Consider the following 20854-nt stretch of genomic DNA (forward strand, 5'->3'; position numbering starts at 1 on the left):
ATGATAAATTTGGATTAATTGTAGAAAGTTCAATATATGCAAAACAATCAATGTGGTACACCACTTTAAAAAAGGAAAGTAAAAACCATATGATCATTTCAATAGAGGCAGAAAAAGCATGTGACAAAATTCAACATCTATTCATGATAGATACTCACCAAATTAAGTATAGAAGGAATGTATGTCAACATACTAAAAATTACTTATGATGAACTCACACCCAATGCAATACTCAACACTGAAAAGCTGAAAGCGTTTCAGCTAAATGCAGGAATAAAACAAGCATGCCCACTCTAACAACTTCTACTCAACACAGTATTGAAATATCTAGCTACTTCAATCAGACAGGGGAAAAAGGTAGCTTACTTGGAAAGGAAGAGATAAAACTGTCACTATTTGTAGCTGACATGATCTTCCATGCATAGAAAACATCCTATAGTCTCCACACAAAAGCTATTAGAACTAATAAATAAATTAAGAAAGTTACCAGGATGCAAGATTAGTCTGCAGAAATCTGTTGTATTTCTTTACACTAGCAATGAAATATCAGAAAATGAAAGTATAAAAACAATACCATTTAAGGTCATATCAAAAAATTTTAGGAATGATCTAAACCCAGAAGGTGAAAGCTATAAAATACTCAAAGAAATTGAAGATAATTCAAAGAAATGGAAATATATCTCATGCTCGTATGTTGGAAGAATCAATGTGTTAAAATGGCCACATTATGCAAAGTTATCTATAGATTTAATACAATCCCTCTCAAAGTACCCCTGACACTTTTCACAGAACTAGAGCAAATAATCCTAAAATTTCTATGAAGCCACAAAAGACCCTAGATTGCCAAAGCAATTCTGATAGAAAAGAAAAAAGCTGGAGGCATAACCTTTCCAGAATTCACACTATACTAAAAAATTACAGGAACCCAAACATTGTGGTATTGGCACAGAAACAGACATATAGATCAATGAAACAGAATAGAGAGCCAAGAAATAAACCCACACACCTATGGTCAGTTCATTTAAGACAAGGTAGGCAAGAATATACAATGGAGAAAAGACAGTCTCTCCAACAAATGGTGTTGGGAAAGTTGGACAGTTTAATATAAATCAGTGAAATTAGAACACGCCATCACAGCATATGCAAAAATACACTCAAAATGGCATAAAGGCCTAAATATTTATAAGGCATGACACCATACAACTCCTAGAGGAGAACATAGGCAAAACATACTCAGATATAAATCTTAATAACATTTTCTTAGATCAGTCTCTCAATGCAAATGGAATAAAAGCAAAAATAAATGAGTTGGACCTCATGAAACTTAAAATTTTTGCACAGAAATGAGAACCATCAGGAAAGAGAAAGCTGTGAAATGGAAGAGAATATTTGCAAATGATGCTACCAATGATGGATTAATTTCCAAAATACACAAGCAGTTCATACAACTCAACATTGAGAAAACTAACAACACAGTCAACAAACGGACAGAAGACGCAAATAGACATTTATCCGTGGAAGACATATGAATGGCCATCAGGGACATGAAAAGATGCTCAACATTGCTCATTATTAGAGAAATGCAAATCAAAACCACAGTGAGATATCACCTTACACTGGTCAAAATGGCTATCATCAAAATCTACAAATAACATGCTAAAGAAGGTATGGAGAAAAGGGAACCCTCATACTCTGTTGGTGAGAATGTAAACTGCTGCAGCCACTGTTGAAAATATTATGCAGGTTCCTCAGAAAAGTGAACGTAGAGCTACTATATAACCCAGCAATCCTATACCTGGCTATATTATCCAGAAAAGACAAAAACTCTAATTTGAAAAAGTACATACACACCAAAGTTCATAGAGGCACTATTTAAACAAAAGCCACTACATTAAAAAAAAAATTCAAGTGCCCATCAACAGAGGACTGGTTTAAGAAGGTGTAGTGTAGTGTGTGTGTATGCTTTCAAGGTCGTTTGGTGGGCAAAGAGTCCACCTGCAACACAGGAGACACAGGTTTGATCCCTGGGTTGGGAAGATCCCCTGGAGGAGGGCATGACAACCCACTCCGGCACGCATGTATGCTAAGTCACTTCAGTACTGTCAGACTCTTTGCAACCCTATGGACTGTAGCTTGCCAAGCCCCTTTGTCCATGGAATTCTCCAGGCAAGAATCCTGAAGTGGCAGGCATGCTCTTTACTACTAGCACCACCTGGGAAGACTATACATATGTGAATACACACACACACACACACACACACACACACACACACACACACACACATGTATATTGCTTTACTAGCGTGTGAGATGAGTGCAATACTGTGGTAGTTTAAGCATTCTTTGGCTTTGCCTTTCTTTGGGATTGGAATGAAAACTGACCTTTTCCAGTCCTGTGGCCACTGCTGAGCTTTCCAAATTTGCTGTCATATTGAGTGCAACACTTTCACAGCATCATCTTTCAGGATTTGAAATAGCTCAACTGGAACTCTATCACCTCCACTGGCTTTGTTTGTAGTGATGCTTCCTAAGGCCCACTTCACTTCACATTCCAGGATGTCTGGCTCTAGGAGAGTGATCACACTATTGTGATTATCTGAGTCATGAAGATCTTTTTTTGGAAAGTTCTTGCCACCTCTTCTTAATATCTTCTGCTTCTGTTAGGTCCATACCATTTCTGCCCTTTATTGAGCCCATCTTTGCATGAAATGTTCCCTTGGTATCTCTAATTTTCTTGAAGAGATCTCTAGTCTTTCCCATTGTATTGTTTTCCTCTACTTCTTTGCACTGGTCACTGAGCAAGGCTTTCTTATCTCTCCTGGAACTCTGCATTCAAATGGGCATATCTTTCCTTTTCTCCTTTGCATTTCACTTCTCTTTTTTCACAGCTAGTTGTAAGGCCTCTTCAGCCATTTTGCTTTTTTGTTTTTCTTTTTCTTGGGGGTGGTCTTGCTCTCTGTCTCCTGTACAATGTCATGAACCTCTCTCCATAGCTCATCAGACACTCTATCAGATCTATTCCCTTAAATCTATTTTTCACTTCCACTGTATAATCATAAGGGATTTGATTTAGGTCATACCTGAATGGTCTAGTGGTTTTCCCTACAGGCTTCAACAATACGTGAACTGTGAAATTCCAGATGTTCAAGCTGGTTTTAGAAAAGGCAGAGGAAGCAGAGATCAAATTCCCAGCATCCGATGGATCATCAAAAAAGCAAGAGAGTTCCAGAAAAACATCTGTTGCTGCTTTATTGACAATGCTAAAGCCTTTGACTGTGTGGATCACAATAAACTGTGGAAAATTACGAAAGAGATGCGAATACCAGACCACCTGACCTGCCTCTTGAGAAATTTGTATGCAGGTCAGGAAGCAACAGTTAGAACTGGACATGGGACAACAGACGGGTTCGAAATAGGAAAAGGAGTATGTCAAGGCTGTATATTGTCACCCTGCTTATTTAGCTTCTGTGCAGAGTACATCATGAGAAATGCTGGGCTGGAAGAAGCACAATCTGGAATCAAGACTGCCAGGAGAAATATCAATAACCTCAGATATGCAGATGACACCACCCTTATGGCAGAAAGTGAAGAGGAACTAAAGAGTCTCTTGATGAAAGTGAAACAGGAGAGTGAAAAATTTGGCTTAAAGCTCAACATTCAGAAAACAAAGATCATGGCATCTGGTCCCATCACTTCATGGGAAATAGATGGGGAAACAGTGGTAACAGTGTCAGACTTTATTTTGGGGGGCTCCAAAATCACTGCAGAGGGTGACTGCAGCCATGAAATTAAAAGACGCTTACTCCTTGGAAGAAAAGTTATGGCCAACCTAGACAGCATATTAAAAAGCAGAGATATTACTTTGCCAACAAAGGTCCGTCTAGTCAAGGCTATGGTTTTTCCAGTGTTCATGTATGGATGTGAGTCTTGGACTGTAAAGAAAGCTGAGCACCGAAAATTGATGCTTTTGAACTGTGGTATTGGAGAAGATTCTTGGGAGTTCCTTGGACTGCAAGGAGATCCAATCAGTCCATCCTAAAGGTAATCAGTCCTGAATGTTCATTGTAAGGCCTGATGCTGAAGGTGAAACTCCAATACTTTGGCCACCTGATGCAAAGAATTGACTCATTTGAAAAGATCCTGATGCTGGGAAAAATTGAAGGTGGGAGGAGAAGGGGATGATAGAGGATGAGATGGTTGGATGGCTTCACCGACTCAATGGACATGAGTTTGAGTAAACTCCCTTATGTTGGTGATGGACAGGGAAGCCTGGCGTGCTGCAGTCCATGGGGTCACAAAGAGTCATATGTGACTGAGTGACTGAACTGAACTGAACTAATATACATATATACTATAGACTATATTATACTATACTATGTATATGTAAATAGTCTATACTATGTATATATACTTTACACATATGTATATATAATATACCAGAGAAGGCAATGGCGCCCCACTCCAGTACTCTTGCCTGGAAAATCCCATGGACGGAGGAGCCTGGTAGGCTGCAGTCCATGGGGTCGCTAAGAGTCGGACAGGACTGAGCGACTTCACTTTCACTTTTCACTTTCATCCATTGGAGAAGGAAATGGCAACCCACTTCAGTGTTCTTGCCTGGAGAATCCCAGGGACAGGGGAGCCTGGTGGGCTGCCGTCTATGGGGTCGCACAGAGTCGGACACGACTGAAGTGACTTAGCAGCAGCAGCATATATAATATACATATATATACATATATGTGGTTATTTTTCAGCCATAAAAAAGAATGAAATATTGCCATTTTCAGCAATATGCATGGACTTAGAATATGTACTTAATGATGTAAATCAGACAAAGACAAATATATGATATCACTCACATGTGGAATCTAAAAAATAATAAAAAAGAATCTATATACAAAACAGAAACAGACTCATAGACATATAAAAGAAACTCATGGTTACTAAAGGGGAAGGTATTATGAGAGGGATAATTTAGATTTATGGGATTAACAGATACAAGCTACTGATGCTGGGAGGGATTGGGGGCAAGGGAAGAAGGGGACAACAGAGGATGAGATGGCTGGATGGCATCACTGACTCGATGGACGTGAGTCTGAGTGAACTCTGGGAGTTGGTGATGGACAGGGAGGCCTGGCGTGCTGTGATTCATGGGGTTGCAAAGAGTCGGACACGACGGAGCGACTGATCTGATATCTGATCTGAAGCATCAAATAGGTAAGAAACAAGGAACTACTATATAGCACAGGGAGTTATATTCACTATCTTGTAATAACTTGAAATGGAAAATAATCTTGTAAGAAATATACATGTATAAATATAACTTCAAATATGTTATATATATATATATATATATATATATATATATATATACATATACACAAGTATGTGTATTATGTATCATATTGTGTCAGTTTCAGGTATTCACTAAAATGATTCAGTTCATTTTACTTTACACCTAAAACTAACACAACACTGTAAATACTTCAATAAAAGAAAAGCTTCCCTCTATGTTTTCTTCTAGTACCTTTATAGTTTCTGGTCTTACATTTAGGACATAAATTCAATTTGAGATTATTTTTGTATATGATATAAGGGTCCAATTTCATTTTTCCACATGTGGATATCAAGTTTTCCTTGTCCATTTATTGAAGATATTCTTCTCCCATTGTTTGCTATAGACATGTTGTTGAAGATCAGTTGACTGTAGATGCATGTATTTCTATCTGAGCTCTCTCTTCCTTTTGTCTGTAAGTCTGTTTTAAAATCAGTACTTGATTAATGTAGCTTTGTAACATATATATGTAATATATCAGGACTTTCAATGCCTCCAAGCTTACTCTTTTTTATTAAAATTGCTTTGGCTATTCAGGGTCTTTTGCTGTTACACATAAACTTTAGAATTTTTTTTTATTACTGTAAAAACTACCGCTGGAGTTTTGATAGGAGTCACATTGAATCTGTGGTTGAATTGCATCTGTAGGTCATTTTGGGTATTATGGATATTTTAACAATGTTAATTTTCCCAACCCATGAACATGAGATATCTTTCTATTCACCTATGCCTTCCTTAATTTCCTTCATCAGTGTTTTATAATTTTCTATACACAAGTCTTTAACCTCATTAGTTAAATTTATTCCTATTATATTCTTTTTGTAGTTATTTTGAATTGTCTTGTTTCCTTGATTTCTGTTTCAGATACTTTGTTGTTTGTGTTTAGAAATGTGAGTGATTTTCATATTTTCATTCTGTATATTTAAGGTTAATTGAACTCTTGAATTAGTTCTAAATGCTTTAGTTTTTTGTTTGTTTAAAATTTGTGGTTGTGTATGTATATGATCTTATCATCTGCAAATGGAGGTAACTTTATTTCTTCCTTTCTGGTTTGGGTGCCTTGAAATGTAGTTGATTTACAACATTGAATTAATTTCTCTTGTACAACAAAGTGATTCAGTGTGTGTGTGTGTCTATATGTGTCCGTATATGTGTGTGTGTGTGTGTATTCTTTTTATATTTTCCATTATGGTTTATCACAGGATATTGACTGTAGTTATCTGTGCTTATAGTAGGACCTGTTGTTTATCCATTCTATATATAATAGTTTACATCTGCTGACTGTAAGCTCTCGATGCATCCCTCTCCCACACCCCCCTTCCTTTCGGCCATAAGTCTGTGAATCTTTTTCTCTTTCATAGATAGGCTCATTTGTGGAACATTTTAGGTTCCACATACAGATGATATTATATGGTATTTGTCTTTCTCTTTCTGACTTACTTCACTTAGTATGATAATCTCTAGATCCATCCATGTTGCTGCAAATGGCATTGTTTCATTATTTTTGTGGATTAGTAATAAGGAAAGATATAAGCATCTGAATGTAGAGTTCCAAAGAATAGCAAGGAGAGATAAGAAAGCCTTCTTCAGCGATCAATGCAAAGAAATAGGGGAAAACAATAGAATGGGAAAGACTAGAGATCTCTTCAAGAAAATTAGAGATACCAAGGGAACATTTCATGCAAAGATGGGCTCGATAAAGGACAGAAATGGTATGGACCTAACAGAAGCAGAAGATATTAAGAAGAGGTGGCAAGAATACACAGAAAAACTGTACAAAAAAGATCTTCACAACCCAGATAATCACGATGGTGTGATCACTGACCTAGAGCCAGACATCCTGGAATGTGAAGTCAAGTGCGCCTTAGAAAGCATCACTATGAACAAACCTAGTGGAGGTGATGGAATTCCAGATGAGCTATTTCAAATCCTGAAAGATGATGCTGTGAAAGTGCTGCACTCAATATGCCAGCAAATTTGGAAAGCTCAGCAGTGGCCACAGGACTGGAAAAGGTCAGTTTTCATTCCAATCCCAAAGAAAGGCAATGCCAAAGAATGCTCAAACTGCCACGCAATTGCACTCATCTCACATGCTGGTAAAGTAATGCTCAAAATTCTCCAAGCCAGGCTTCAGCAGTACGTGAACCGTGAACTTCCTGATGTTCAAGCTGGTTTTAGAAAAGGCAGAGGAACCAGATATCAAATTACGAACATCCGCTGGATCATGGAAAAAGCAAGAGAGTTCCAGAAAAACATCTATTTCTGTTTTATTGACAATGCCAAAGCCATTGACTGTGTGGATCACAATAAACTGTGGAAAATTATGAAAAAGATGCGAATACCAGACCACCTGATCTGCCTCTTGAGAAATTTCTATGCAGGTCAGGAAGCAACAGTTAGGACTGGACATGGAACAACAGACTGGTTCCAAATAGGAAAAGGAGTACGTCAAGGCTGTATATTGTCACCCTGCTTATTTAACTTCTATGCAGAGTACATCATGAGAAACGCTGGACTGGAAGAAACACAAGCTGGAATCAAGATTGCCGTGAGAAATATCAATAACCTCAGATATGCAGATGACACCACCCTTATGGCAGAAAGTGAAGAGGAACTAAAAAGCCTCTTGATGAAAGTGAAAGGGGAGAGTGAAAAAGTTGGCTTAAAGCTCAACATTCAGAAAACGAAGATGATGGCATCTGGTCCCATCACTTCATGGGAAATAGATGGGGAAACAGTGGAAACAGTGTCAGACTTTATTTTGGGGGCTCCAAAATCACTGAGGATGGTGACTGCAGCCATGAAATTAAAAGATGCTTGCTCCTTGGAAGGAAAGTTATGACCAACCTAGATAGCATATTCAATAGCAGAAACATTACTTTGCCAACAAAGGTTCGTCTACTCAAGCTATGGTTTTTCCTGTGGTCATGTATGGATGTGAGAGTTGGACTGTGAAGAAGGCTGAGCACAGAAGAATTGATGCTTTTGAACTGTGGTGTTGGAGAAGACTCTTGAGAGTCCCTTGGACTGCAAGGAGATCCAACCAGTCCATTCTGAAGGAGATCAGCCCTGGGATTTCTTTGGAAGGAATGATGCTAAAGCTGAAACTCCAGTACTTTGGCCACCTCATGCGAAGAGTTGACTCATTGGAAAAGACTCTGATGCTGGGAGGGATTGGGGGCAGGAGGAGAAGGGGACGACAGAGGATGAGATGGCTGGATGGCATCACCGACTCAATGGACGTGCATCTGAGTGAACTCTGGGTGTTTGTGATGGACAGGGAGGCCTGGCATGCTGCAATTCACGGGGTCGCAAAGAGTCGGACACGACTGAGCAACTGAACTGAACTGAACTGAACTGAACTGAATCCATTGCATATGTGTGAAGTGAAGTGAAAGTGAAGTGAAAGTTGCTCAGTCGTGTTCAACTCTTTGCAACCTCGTAAATTTATACAGTCCATGGAATTCTCCAGGCCAGAATGCTGCAATGGGTAGCCTATCCCTTCTCCAGGGGATCTTCCCAACCCAGGAATTGAACCGGGATCTCCTGCATTGCAGGCAGATTCTTTACCAACTGAGCTATCAGGGAAGCCTGATATACGTACATCTTCTTTATCCATTCATCTGTCAATGGACATTTAGGTTATTTCCATGCCTTAGCTATTGTGAATAGTGTTGCTATGAAAACAGGGGTGCATGTATCTTTTCGAATTATCATTTTGTCTGGATATATGCCAAAGAGTGGGATTTCTGGATCATATGGCAACACTACTTTTAGTTTTTAAAGAACCTCCATACTATTTTCAATAGTGGCTGTAATAACTTACATTCCCACAGTGTAGAAGGGTTCCTTTTCCTCCACATCCTCTCCACCATCTGTTGTTTGTAGGTTTTTTGATGATGGTTATATTGACTAGGGTGAGGTGATACCTCATTGTAGTTTTGATTTTCATTTCTTTAGTTCTGCTGAGAATCTTGGTTACCTTTTATTTCCTTTTCTTATGTAATGCTCTATCTGTGAATTCCAGTATTATGTCAAAAAGGAATGGGAAGATTCACGAGCCTTACCTTGCCCTGGATCTTAGAGCATAGCTTTAACTTTTTTCCTATCAGTTATTATGTTACCTGTTATCACATATAAATTGTATGAAGTTCCTATATAACTGTTCTGTTGAACATTTTAATTATGAATGGATTTTGAACTTTTTTCTTTTTCTTTATTGGAGGATAATTTATTTACAATGATGTGGTGATCTCTGCCTTATATTAAAGCGAATCAGTCATAATTATATATATATATATATATATATATATATATATATATATATAATTATTATGACTGATTTATATATAAATATCCCCTCCCTCTTGAGCCTTCCTTCCCTTGCCCTTTCACCCCCTCTAGGTCATAACAGAACACAAGGCAGGGTCCCCTGTGTTACATGATTTTGCCAACAAAGGTCCGTCTAGTCAAGGCTATGGTTTTTCCAGTGGTCATGTACGGATGTGAGAGTTGGACTGTGAAGAAGGCTGAGCACAGAAGAATTGATGCTTTTGAACTGTGGTGTTGGAGAAGACTCTTGAGAGTCCCTTGGACTGCAAGGAGATCCAACCAGTCCATTCTGAAGATCAGCCCTGGGATTTCTTTGGAAGGAATGATGCTAAAGCTGAAACTCCAGTACTTTGGCCACCTCATGGGAAGAGTTGACTCATTGGAAAAGACTCTGATGCTGGGAGGGATTGGGGGCAGGAGGAGAAGGGGACGACAGAGGATGAGATGGCTGGATCACATCACCAACTCGATGGACATGAGTCTGGGTGAACTCTGGGAGTTGGTGATAGACAGGGAGGCCTGGCATGCTGTGATTCACGGGGTCGCAAAGAGTCGGACAAGACTGAGCAACTGAACTGAACTGAACGGAGCAACTTCACTTTGTTTCTTTCTTGTCATATATAGCTTTTATTATGCTGTGGTAGGTTCCTTCTATGCCTACTTTCTGGAGAATTTTTCATCACAAATGGGTGTTGAATTTTGTCAAAAGCTTTCTTGGTATTATGTATTGAGATGATCATGTGTTTTTATCTTTCAGTTTCTTAATCAATCAGTTTCTTATCACATTGATTCATTTGTGTATATTGAAGTATCTTTGTATCCCTGGGATAAACCCCACATGATCATGATATATGATCCTTTTTATGTGTTTTGAGATTTGGTTTGCTAGTATTTTGTTAAGGATTTTTGCATTCATGTTAAGCAAGGTTATTGGCCTGTAATTTTCTTTTTTTTTAATTTAATTTTATTTTTAAACTTTACAATATTGTATTAGTTTTGCCAAATATCAAAATGAATCCACCACAGGTATACCTGTGTTCCCCATTCTGAACCCTCCTCCCTCCTCCCTCCCCATACCCTCCCTCTGGGTCGTCCCAGTGCAGCAGCCCCAAGCATCCAGTATCGTGCATCGAACCTGGACTGGCGACTCATTTCATACATGATATTATACATGTTTCAATGCCATTCTCCCAAATCTCCCCACCCTCTCCCTCTCCCACAGAGTCCATAAGACTGATCTATACATCAGTGTCTCTTTTGCTGTCTCATACACAGGGTTATTGTTACTATCTTTCTCGTGGTATCTATGTCTGGTTTTTGTGTTAGGGTGCTGATGGTAGTCTTGTAAAATGAGTTTGGGAGTTTTCATTCCTCTGCAATTTTCTGGAAGAGTTTGAGTAAGATAGCTGTTGTGCTGTGCTTAGTCACTTAGTCATGTCCAACTCTTTATGACTCAGTGGCCTGTATACTGCCAGGCTCCTCTGCCCATGGAATTATCCAGGCAAGAATATTGGAGCGGGTTGCCATGCCTTCCTCCATGGGATCTTCCCAACCCAGGGATTGAACTCAGGTCTCTCACATTACAGGCAGATTCTTTACCATCTGAGCCACCAGGGAGGCCCAGAATGGATATTAGCTCTTCTCTAAACTTTTGGTAGAATTCACCTGTGAAATCATCAGGCTTTGGGCAATTTGTTGCTAGAAAAATTTGACACAGTTTGAAATTTCAGTGCTTGTGATTGGTGTGTTCATATTTTCTATTTCTCCCTGTTTCAGTCTTGTATGGTTGTACCTTTCTAAGAATTTGTCCGTTTCTTTTAGGTTGTCCACCGTATTGGCATATAGTTGCTTGTGGTAGTTTCTTATGATCCTTTGTATTTCCACCTTTTCTGTTGTAATTTCTCCTTTTTCATTTTTAATTTTATTGATTTGAGTCCTCTCCCTTTTGTTTTTGATAAGTCTGGCTAAAGGTTCATCTATTTTGTATTTTTTCATATAAACAGCTTTTAGTTTCATTGATTTTTGCTGTTGTTTTTTATTTCTATTTCATTTATTTCTGCTCTGATCTTTTGATTTATTTCCTTCAACTAACTTTAGAGATTTTTGTGCTCCTTTTTCTAGTTTAGTTCAGTTCAGTTCAGTTCAGTCGCTCAATCATGTCCTACTCTTTGCAACCCCATGAATTGCAGCACACCAGGCCTCCCTGTCCATCACAAACACCCAGAGTTCACTCAGATTCATGTCCATCGAGTCAGTGATGCCATCCAGCCATCTCATCCTCTGTCGTCCCCTTCTCCTCCTGCCCCAAATCCCTCCCAGCATCAGAGTCTTTTCCAATGAGTCAACTCTTCGCATGGCCAAAGTACCAGAGTTTCAGTTTCAGCATCATTCCCTCCAAAGAAATCCCAGGGCTGATCTCCTTGAGAATGGACTGGTTGGATCTCCTTGCAGTCCAAGGGACTCTCAAGAGTCTTCTCCAACACCACAGTTCAAAAGCATCAATTCTTCTGTGCTCAGCTTTCTTCACAGTCCAACTCTCACATCCATACATGACCACAGGAAAAACCATAGCCTTGATCAGACGAACCTTTGTTGGCAAAGTAATCTTTCTGCTTTTGAATATGCTATCTAGGTTGGTCATAACTTTCCTTCCAAGGAGTAAGCGTCTTTTTATTTCATGGCTGCAGTCACCATCTGCAGTGATTTTGGAGCTCAAAAAAATAAAGTCTGACACTGTTTCCACTGTTTCCCCATCTATTTCCCATGAAGTGGTGGGACCGGATGCCATGATCTTAATTTTCTGAATGTTGAGCTTTAAGCCAACTTTTCACTCTCCTCTTTCACTTTCATCAAGAAGCCTTTTAGTTCCTCTTCACTTTCTGCCATAAGGGTGGTGTCATCTGCATATCTGAGGTTATTGATATTTCTCACGGCAATCTTGATTCCAGCTTGTGTTTCTTCCAGTCCAGCGTTTCTCATGATGTACTCTGCATAGAAGTTAAATAAGCAAGGTGACAATATACAGCCTTGATGTACTCCTTTTCCTATTTGGAACCAGTCTGTCGTTCCATGTCCAGTCCTAACTGTTGCTTCCTGACCTGCATACAGATTTCTCAAGAGGCAGATCAGGTGGTCTGGTATTCCCATCTGTTTCAGAATTGTCCATAGTTTATTGTGATCCACACAGTCAAAGGCTTTGACATAGTCAATAAAGCAAAAATAGATGCTTTTCTGGAACTCTCTTGCTTTTTCAATGATCCAGCAGATGTTGGCAATTTGATCTCTGGTTCCTCTGCGTTTTCTAAAACCAGCTTGAACATCAGGAAGTTCACGGTTCACGTATTGCTGAAGCCTGGCTTGGAGAATTTTGAGCATTACTTTACTAGCATGTGAGATGAGTGCAATTGTGTGGTAATTTGAGCATTCTTTGACATTGCCTTTCTTTGGGATTGGAATGAAAACTGACCTTTTCCAGTCCTGTGGCCACTGCTGAGTTTTCCAAATTTGCTGGCGTATTTTGTCCCGCACTTTCACAGCATCATCTTTGGGGATTTGAAGTAGCTCAACTGGAATTTCATCACCTGCACTGGTCTAATGTTAGGTTATTTGATGTTTTTATTTTTTCTTGCTGTAGGCTTATATTGCTATAAACTTCTCTCTCAGCAGTGCTTTTACTGCATCCCATAGGTTTTGAGTTAAGGTTTTCACTGTCATACATTCCTAGATATATTTTTATTTCTTCTTTGATTTCTTCAATGACCTGTTGGTTATTCAGGAGGGTAATTTTTAGAGTCCATGTGTGTGTATATTTTATAGTTTTATTTCCCTGTAGTTGATATCCAGTCTTATAGCATTTTAGTGAGAAAAAAATGCTGGATACAATTTCAATTTTTTTAAATTTACCAAGGCTTGATTTGTGATGCAGCATATGATCTATCCTGGAGAATGATCCCTGTGGGCTTGAGAAAAAAGTGAATTCTACTTCTTTTGGATGAAATGTCCTATTATAGCAGTTAAATCCATTTGGTCCCATGTGTCATTATAGGCTTTTGTTTTCTTATTAATTTTCTGTCTGGATGATCTGTCCATTGGTGTGAGTGGGGTGTTAAAAATCACCCACCATTATTATGTTGCTGTCAATTTCCCCTTTTATATTTGTTAGCATTTGCCTAATGTCTTGAGGTCCTCCTAAGTTGGGTGCATATATATTTATAATTGCTATATATTCTTCCTGGATTGATCTGTTGATCATTTCGTAGTGTCCTTCCTTATCTCTTGTAACAGTCTTTAAAGTTTATTTTATCTGATATGAGTATTGTTACTCTTTCTTTCTTTTGATTTCCATTTGTATGGAACATCTTTTTCTGGACACTCACTTTCAGTCTGCATGTGTCCCAAAGTATGAGGTTCATCTTTGTAGATTGCATGCATAGGGGTCCATTCAGCCAGTCTTTGTCTTTTTGTGGGAGCATTTCACTCATTTACATTTAAGGTGGCTATTGATATATATGATCTACCATTTATTTTATCGATTTGACTTTATTTTTGTATATCTTTTTCCTCCCATTTCCTGTCTAAAGAAATTCCTTTGGCATTTGATGTGAAGCTGGATTTGTGGTGTTGAATTCTATTAATTTTGCTTATGTTTAAAGCTTTTGATTTCTCCAGCATATCTGAATGAGACCTTTGCTGGATACAGTAATCTTAGTTGTAAGTTTTCTCCTCTCATCACTTTAAGTATATCCTGCCACTCCCTTCTGCCCTGCAGAATTTCTCTTGAAAGATAAACTGTTAACCTCATGGGGATCTTCTTGTACATTATTTGTTGCTTTTTCCTTGATTATTTTAATATTTTTTCTTTCTGTTTAATTATTGTTAGTTGATTATTATGTGTTTGAGTGTGTTTCTCTTTGGATTTATCCTGTATGGGACTCTCTGGGCTTTCTGGACTTGGGTTGCTATTTCCTTTTCCATGTTAGGGAATTTTCACCTATAATCTCATATATTTTCTCATACCCTTTCATTTTCTCTTCTTTTTCTGGGACTCCTATAATTTAAATGTTGGTTTACTTAATGTAGTCACAGAGGTCTCTTAGACTATCCTCATTTCTTTTCATTCTTTTTTCTTTATTCTGCTATACTTCAGTTATTTCCACCATTCTATTATCCAGATCATTTACCCATTTTTCTGCCTCAGTTATTCTGTTATTGGTTTCCTATAGTGTATTTTATATCTCAGTTATTTGTTGTTCATTGCTGATTGTCTATGTTTTATTCTTTCTATGTGCTTCTTATCTTCTCAATTCATATAGGTGCTAAGTCACTTCAATCATGTCCAACTCTGTGTGACCTTATGGACGGTAGCCTGCCAGGTTTTTCTCTCCATGGGCTTTTCCAGGCAAGAATACTTGAGCAGGTTGCCATGCCATCCTCTAGGAGATCTTTCCAACCCAGGGATTGGACCCACATCTCTTGCATTGGCAGGCAGGTTCTTTACCACTAGCGCCACCTGAGAAGACCTCTCAATCCAAACCTCAATTCTGTTTATCGAAATGTTTAAACAAATGTTAAACAAAATTCTGTTTAACAAAATGCCTCCATTTTGTTACCAAGATTTTGGATCATCTTTACTCTCATTACTCTGAATTATTTTCAGGTGGAGTGAAAATAGGTATTTTTCATTTGTTTGGTCTTATGGGTTTTAACTGTATTCCTTTACCTGATGCATATTTCTCTGCCTTTTCATTTTGTTTAATTTACTGTGTTTGAGGTCTCCTTTATTCAGGCTAAAAGTTCATAGTTCCTGTTACTTGTGGAGTCTGCCCACAGTGTGTGGAGCTGGACCATGCCTTGTGAAGTTTCCTCTTGAGGGGGACTGGTGCCTGTATTCTGGTGGATGCAACTGGATCTTGTCTCTCTGAAGGGTAGTGCCATATCCAGTGGTGTGTTTTGGGGTATCTGTTGGTGTGGTAGGGCTTTGGGTACTCTGTCTACTAATGGGCAGAGTTGTATTACTGTTTTCTATAGTTTCACATGAAGTGTCTGACAGTAGATCTTGCTGACCTTTGGGTTGGGCCTGGTCTTATTGTTGAGATGGAGATCTTCAGGAGAACTCTTGTTGATTAATGTTGCACGGTGTCAAGAATTCTCTGGTGGTACAAAGTTCTGGACTTGGGTCTCCCACTTCATAAGTTCAGGCCTGATCCTTTACTATAGCACCAAGGACCCACTAGCCACACAGCACAGAAGAGAAAGAGAAAGAAAGAGAAAAAAAGAGAAGAAAGAGTAAAAAGGGGGATAAGGAAGTCAAACAAACAAAGAAAAGCATGGACAGACAAAACTCAAAGACAAAAGTTAAAAATAACACTAAACAGACAAGAACTCCCAAAGAAACTCACAGCCTCAGAAAAAGCAAAGAAGTTAGAAAAAAAGAACAAAAACAGGGACCAAAAAAAGAAGAGAGCAATCAAACCAATAAAGAAACCTATAAGTGAAAATGAATACTACAATCTAGATTAGCAAAAATACAAAACCAAAACTATAGAAAAAAATGCAACATAACAAAAAAGTACTGTAAATGAGAAAAATAAAATTTATTTTAAAGTAAAAGCATTTTAAAAGGAAAAATTAAGTAATTTTTCTTAAAAAAAATGGAATAATAAAATAGCAACAGAAGAATACAAAAAAGAAAAAGACAAAAATAGAAGGAGAGTAGTAGTAAGAAGAATGTCCTCCTATGTCCTCTGTTGTCCTCACCACACAGTGAACTCCAGTCAAACTGCCTACTCTTAAGTCCTCCAATATTTTTAGGAAGGTCTCTGGATCTGCTGTGGGCACTGTGGGGCCAGCTCAGACTGAGATGTGGCCTCACTCCAGCTTATACTTGCTTCCAAAGTCCACAATTACCCCCTAAGTCCACAGTCTCAAACTAGTTGTGGGGATTTAATCTGGTGAACCTGAAGCTGCAGAAGTTATTTCCCTGCCTCTTCTCTGTCCACACAGCCCTAGGTGCTCAGCTTTGGTTTTGCCCCTACCTCTGCTTGTAGGCCGCCCCCCAGTGTCTTTTCCCTGTCCAGATAAGAGGGGGCAAAAGTGGCAGCTTATTTGGTCTCACTCACTCAGTTGGGCTGCAAAAGGAGAGGTTTACAACAGACACAATTGGTGTGTGAGGGGAATGGCTGTTGTGGCCAAGGCCTGTAAGAATTTGCTCCTGCCTTAGTCAGGTCACGGGCTCCCCCAGGGAATTGGCCCTATGTTGTGTGTCTCTCGGCCAAGCCAAGCTGCATAGCCTCCCAGAAAGGTGTGGGCAGTGAACTGCAGCTACTCACAGCTTGATGATAGCGGCAACCACTGGGATCAGGACTGTAGTGGCATCTTTTCCCCTGCCTCTGGCACTTGAGCAGGCTTTGGTGGTGGCCATCTGGCTGGCATATCCCCCTCTGGGATCTCAAACTTCAGTTGTAGCTAGTTCTGCCTCCAGCACTCATGCCAGCCTTTGTGGTGGCCAGCCAGTTATCTCAGCCTCCGGCACTAAAGTCCACAGCTGCAGCTTTTCCCACCTCTGGCACACACAAAGGTGGGGTCCTGTGATCTGTGTGGAGTTAAAGGGTCCCTATTACAATTATCTCTTGCCCCTGTGGTAGGCTCAGGCTTTTCCCTGGATCCCTCAGCTGTGTCATACTAGCCCTCTCAGAATTATATTCATGGCAGGCAACCCCCGTCCTCTCCCTGGGGTCTGACCTCTGAAGCCTGAGCCTCAGCACCCAATCCCCACGTGCCATGGCAGGTGTGCAAACAGTGTCTTGGGCTGGGATGTGCTAATCGACAACCAACTCTGGTGAATTCTATCCATTTTGCCTTCCAAGCACCTGTTGCTGAGTTCCCCTTTAAGGTTCTGAAGCTTCTCTGTCCCTGCCCGTGAGGGGGTTTCTGAGTGTGTGGAAATTTTTTCTCCTTCATGGCTCCTTCCCTGGGATACAGGTCTCCATCCCAATTCCTTTGTCTCTTTTTTTAATCTTTATCTTTTGTCCTACTTCATTCTGTGGAGTTTAGCTTGCCCTTTTGGAACTCTGGGGTCTTCTGCCAGCATTTAGAAGGTGTTCTGTAGCAGTTGTTCCACATGCAGATGTATTTTTGATGTATCTGTGGGAAGGAAGGTGATCTCCATGTCTTACTCCTCTGCCATCTTGAAAATCCCCCCTGAACTTTTTCAAGTGCTTTCCTGCAGCTATTAAAATAATCATGCAAATTTTTTCTTAAATGTGGTAATGTGTTTTATCCCATTGATTGATTAAAGTACCCTGAACTATTCCTTGCATCATCCTAGGGATAAGTCTAACTTGATCATGGTGCATAGTCCTTTTAATGTACTGTTGAATTCAGTTTGATGCTGTCCTCATAGAATAAGTTTGGAAGTGTTCCCTCCTCTCCCATTTTTTGGAAGATATTAAGAAGAATTAGTATAAATCTTTGAATGTTTTGTAGAATTCATTTGTGAAGCATTCTGGTCCTGGGCTTTTCTTTGTTCAGAGATTTTTGATTACTGATTTAATCTCTTTATTTGTTATTGATCTATTCAGGCTTCCTGGTTTTTTTTTTTTTAATTTACTTTTTGTAGGTTATGTTTCTAGGAATTTATCCATTTCTTATAAGTTATCTAGTTTGTTGGCATATAGTTATTTGTAATTGTTTTTTCTGAAAATTTTTATTTCTGATGCATCCATTGTAATATCTTGTCTTTTATTTCTGATTTTATTTATTTCAATCTTATGGTACATTTACTCTAGTGTCCCTCATCAATTCAATAAATATTTTGAGTACCTATATGTGCCAGACAATAGATTAAGCCAGTAGCTTTGTACCCATTGTAATCCATCTTGCATATCATGGCTAGATCATTTCAACATTCAACATGATCAAGCCATTTTTGAGTTTAAAAATGTTTAGTGTTGCACATTCCCCCTCCCTCCAACCATTGCCTTCTGAAAAAGGCAGTGGGAGCTGTTTGTCATAGCTGGAAGGAGTATCTTATCATTGACTTACAATTGGAACATGGTGATAAAGAGCAAACTTATAGTTTATTTTGTTTTAAAATTCTTTACAGTCAATGCATCCCCCTTATTGCCTATATTTAAAACAGACTATTCTCACTGTCCTCCTCTTTGGTATGTCACTGTATTTCAGGCTAAATTTTGAATTCTTTAGTTTAAACTTTGTAATAAGGGCCATCTCATGAAATTTATGTAAAGATACTTTAGTATGGCTGACCCCATGCATCATTTATTGTACTTCTTTATCAGCCCATGCCCCCAACTGACTGGGTTGCTTTTTGCCTTCTGTTCTACCCATCTAAAACCTACCCATGTGTCAAGCTTAATGCTGTAACACTAGCCCACAGATTTTCTACCATTGGAATTTATTTCCTATTTTGTCACATAGCTAATATGTATAATTTATATTATGAATTAATTTCCCTATGTATGTTTATTCTTCAGTATCAGTGATGTACTAAAGAAGGTCATGAGTTGTGCCACATGAAATGCATTGGCACAAACAGGAGCCAGTTCAATGATAATAAAAAGTAACAGCTTTTGCAATAGGAAAAATTAGTCTCCTTGATGAATGCTGTAATCTTTTTATTCTAGCCAATGAGCTCTTTTGATCAGAAGGTCTCACTGCTTTACAAGTAAAATTTTCTTCATTTGATTGTAGAGAATATAGAAGTTCTCGGGAGAAATTCTTAAGATATTGCAACAAAATTTATAGCATTGTGATAGCTGGGTGGTGTGGTGATGGAATATAATTATATAGACCAAACTGAAATCCCATTTACATACTCTCAACATCACCTGAAGTCTCATTCTCCTTCCTACTGTTGATAATTTGCTGTGTCATCTTCCAGATCTTCTCTCTTTGCTTGGTGTGTGTGTGTGCATCAGAAAGAGAGAGAAAGAGAGAAGGAAATAGCAAGAGAAACAGACACAGAGACACAGAGGTAGATGGTTTGAAGAAATATAAATGGGATCCTACTGTACATGTGTGTGTGTGTGATGCTTAGCTATTCAGTAACTTTTTATTTTCATTTTATAACATTTGATTGTCCATCTTTTGTTTTCAATACATCCAACTCTTATCTCATTATTCTTAACAGCTAATGCATCAATGTCTGAATATTGAAATTATCAGTAATTGGTATCAAATAATTGATATCAATACTGAAATTATCAGTAATTTGAATGAATCCTCAAAATAGTTGCCTTGGTATTTGCTGCAACTGTGAGTTAGAGTGAATGTCATTCTGTTGCATATTATTTGAAAGTTGCACAGTTAATTAAATTAGTAAGCACTTGGAAAGACTGGTAAGTGTTGAACAGTAAGCTGAAAAACAACATATGCAAACCAAATTGCCACCAGAATTTACTACAACATAAAATACTCTGGAGCATTTATAAGAAGAAAGGGAAGAATGAGCTAGAGTAAGACAAACCATTAAAATACCAATGCATTTGAACTTCCCTGGGGGTCCAGTGGTTAAGAATCCACCTGCCAATGCAGGGACACAGATTTGATCCCTGGTCTAGGAAGATCTCACATGCAACTAAGCCCAAGAGCCACAACTACTGAAGCCCATGCACTATAGGGCCTGTGCTTCATAACAAGAGAAGCCACCTCAATGAGAACACATCACAACAAAGAGTAGCCCCTGCTCACCGCAGCTAGAGAAAGTCCATGTGCAGCAATAAAGACCCAGCACAGCCAAAAATAAATAAATGGTTTTTTATAATTAATGTGTATCTTCATTGTCACTTATTTATGATTATAGGATTATACATGGTCATTATGGAAGATGGGAAATAGGGAAGCACATTAAAAGGAAAATAGTCATTACCCTAATCCTATGACCTTAACCATAGTTAATATTTATTTTTTGTTATATAGCTTCTTGTCTTTTTACTTTAAAATTTTTATTATAAGATACAATACCATGATTTTTTAAAACATTCCAACAATACAGAAAGGTGCAAAGTGAAAAAAGAAATTTCTCTTCTCACCATTCTCATTCTCACCTTCTGGATATTCACTCACTATTAATTCCTCTCATAATTTACATTTCAGTGTATTGATCTTGCCTTTTTTCTGAGTATATACATACGTGTTAGGTGATATATACACCACTATGGGAGTCAT

At 38.6% G+C, this 20854-nt stretch overlaps 1 protein-coding gene across 1 annotated transcript in view; it reads left to right on the top strand.

Annotated features, from left to right (window-relative positions):
• KLF8 (KLF transcription factor 8) overlaps positions 1-20854 on the top strand; it is a 347285-nt gene that overhangs the window by 319408 nt on the left and 7023 nt on the right. The gene's annotated exons all lie outside the window — the stretch shown is intronic.

Source organism: Bos taurus, chromosome X (assembly GCF_002263795.3).
Source record: "Bos taurus isolate L1 Dominette 01449 registration number 42190680 breed Hereford chromosome X, ARS-UCD2.0, whole genome shotgun sequence".
Taxonomy (NCBI): domain Eukaryota; kingdom Metazoa; phylum Chordata; class Mammalia; order Artiodactyla; family Bovidae; genus Bos; species Bos taurus.